General features: G+C 45.7%; 1 protein-coding gene across 1 annotated transcript in view; it reads right to left on the bottom strand.

Moving 5' to 3' along the window:
- cyth3b (cytohesin 3b) overlaps window positions 1–2403 on the bottom strand; it is a 17102-nt gene extending 14699 nt beyond the window's left edge. The window contains exon 1 of the mRNA XM_019868720.1: window positions 2174–2403. The gene's annotated coding sequence lies outside the window, so the exon portion shown is untranslated. The remainder of the gene's footprint in view (window positions 1–2173) is intronic.
- Between the last annotated feature and the right edge of the window lie 470 nt (window positions 2404–2873).

Raw genomic sequence — 2873 nt, 5'->3', positions numbered from 1 at the left:
TGAAGGTCTTCGGACTAACACGTGAGCAGTGTTCGTGTCACACACACACCGTGTACTCAACTTTGAGCCTTTTCTACTCCTTCTTGATGTAAACTATAACAAAACGAATTTCCCCTCCTGGAATGACTGATTGCCAACTAGTGCGGGCCCCATTCAGGAGCGCTGACCATCTCATCATCTTGCAAAGTCAGAAAGCGCGCGAGCGGGCCGCAGGACGAGACAAATGGTCTGCACAGACGGAACCTCGGATGTCTGCGCGTGCAGCGCTCTATGTGGGCAGAGCGCATGTGATATCATTGAGTATTCGCCTGTGGGTGAGGAAACGATGCATTCAACATGACTTTTCCGAGTAGCGATGCGTACATTCCCAAAGAGAGCAAGTTCGTCTCATGTTCGATATGAGTCTTCCATGCGCCTCTGACGCCATCATACGCACGTATCATCCATGGAATGTCACTCACATGCAAACAATCAATACACCAGTGGGTTGAGAGGGGGCCGGGTGGGTGGGTGGTGTCTTAAACATAACTTGTCCACTTTTTCAAATAGACACCATTACACTCACCAGTACAAGTAACATCCGACCGACGATGATGGTTAGTTCTCCAGAGAAGACCCAGATGATAGAATATTACGCACGAGTGCTTTGAAGTTGAAGCATTGTCTCGAACCCTTTCAGGGACAGCGGTTACTCCAGTGGACAGCTTGTCGTGTTATCAGATTACAGGGTGCATGAAAGGGTGAAATTGGGTTTAGTAGTGCTCTAAACCAGTGGTCCCCAACCCCCGGGCCGCGGCCCAGCACCGGTCCGTGGGTCATTTGGTACCGGGCCGCACAGAAAGAATAAATAACTTCCATTACTTCCGTTTTATTTATTTCGGACTGTGAAAGATGTTTCATTTTGAAAAATGACCCGATCCTCTGTTACATCATCCACTGGACGTCACTGCAGGTCAAGGTGCGCTTCTCTGTCACGTGATAGGTTACTGCTAAAATGAGACCCGGGAGCTAGTAAAATGAGTGCAAAACAAACGTCTTTAGAAAGTTTCTTTGGGAAGAGGAAAAGGCCCAGCCAGGAAACAGAAGAGGAGCCGACGACTTTCAAGAAAACAAAGGCTACATGTAATAGACAGTATTAGAGGAGTCCTACTCAAAATACGGATGTATCTCAACGGGAGATTCCCGCACACCAAACCCACTCTGCATAACATGCAGCGATGGTGAGTCGTATTTTTCATGCACTGTGTATTTGCAGCGTATCTTATTTTGAAGGCACGTTTAAACGTTACCATAGCGACCAGAGAATGTTGCGGCCAGATCGGACATTCCTCGTGTCATGATTCGTATTTATTATGTTTAGAAAATACCATCATTTTTATGCGGGTCATATATTATTGTGTTGTATTTATCCGTCACACCTTAAAGGCCAGTCCCTGAAAATATTGTCTGACATTAAACCGGTGTGGGGCAAAAAAGGTTGAGGACCGCTGGTCTAAAGAAGAAGGAAAAAAAAATATGCGACTACATCCCAAATAAAACACTAACTAACCCACTTGAGTCAGTCATAAGGATCTGAGCGAGGAAGACCGAGATCACATGCTAATTATTCCCACTGCATGCACATAAATGAGCAGATGACGACGTTAGCCAATTAAAAGCTGGTCCCGGACCGCAACATAGCAACTGTATAGTGAGATGTGAACGACTAAAATGGAGCCGGGGGTGGGGGGTTGGAATTACTTCAGGGAACACAGTGAAAAAAAATTTTGGTCAAACTCCAATTTCCTAATCCTAAAAGTAAAAAAAAAACAGTATTCACCCATTATTTCATGAGCAAAAATGTTTTGTTTTTTTTTTTTGAATGCATGTGCGCTTTCATGGTGAAGACTGACACTTTTCGGCAAGCGTCAAGAACAGAACACAAAGTAGCGAAGCCCTTCCCTGATTTTTCCGCAGCTTAGACAATAGACGGACCGGCGTCCGCTTTGATTGGGAATAATGGGCAGGTCCTTCCCGTAAACAACGGCAACCACGTAAACGTGGTGATTTCCCGCCATGTTATGGGAATGCTTACACAAGCTCACGACCAATGCGTTGACTGCAAAAATACGCGTACCCCACCGCTGGGATGAGAATGATGCAAGCAGGAACATTGCCGGATAAAAATACATACCACATGGCCTTTTCCACTCCCTGGCTCCCATGCCATCAGCAGACACACCTTTGGAGCAATTTATTCTCTTCTAAAGTGTAACCTTGTACTACCTAGGTGTGCACTAAAGGTCATTCGACCCACTCAGAGCTCATCCTAAAGCTTCCGCAGCAGGAGCGAATAAACATAGCCCGTACAGGCACACTGACAGCTCCAAGCATGTGATAGTTAAAGCCAACATTCCTCCGAAAACAACCGGACGGTCTGGACAAACCGGTCCAGTTTGCCGCTACTCATTTCTTCTTGTCACGCTGTCGACTCGTGCTGTTTTTTTTTCCCCATCTCGCACAATTTATGTAATGTTCCTCTTCGAGTTTTTGCTGAAGAACATGCAGTGATCACAACAAGAACCGGACAGCTGTAAAGGTCCCGTACCTGGGGGAGAATGCTGCCTCCGCTTTGCTGTTCACATCACATCCGTTTTGCTGTTACAGTCCGCTCATCTTCAGAGCATTAAAATTACTCCTGCAGCGACTGGAAATTAAATTAAAAAATATTTGAAGCGAATCGTCGTCTCCTCATCCAGGTAGCGTTCTTATCATTTTGCCTTGATAAGACTTTCAACTCTTTATTAACTCTTTCAGGGACAATTTGGAGTGTTCAATCAGCCTGTAATGCGTGTTTTTGGAATGTGGGAGGAAACCGGAGTACCCGGAGAAAA

Source organism: Hippocampus comes, unplaced genomic scaffold (assembly GCF_001891065.2).
Source record: "Hippocampus comes isolate QL1 unplaced genomic scaffold, H_comes_QL1_v1.1 scaffold98, whole genome shotgun sequence".
Lineage (NCBI taxonomy): Eukaryota > Metazoa > Chordata > Actinopteri > Syngnathiformes > Syngnathidae > Hippocampus > Hippocampus comes.
This window is presented reverse-complemented; position numbering and strand designations above follow the sequence as displayed.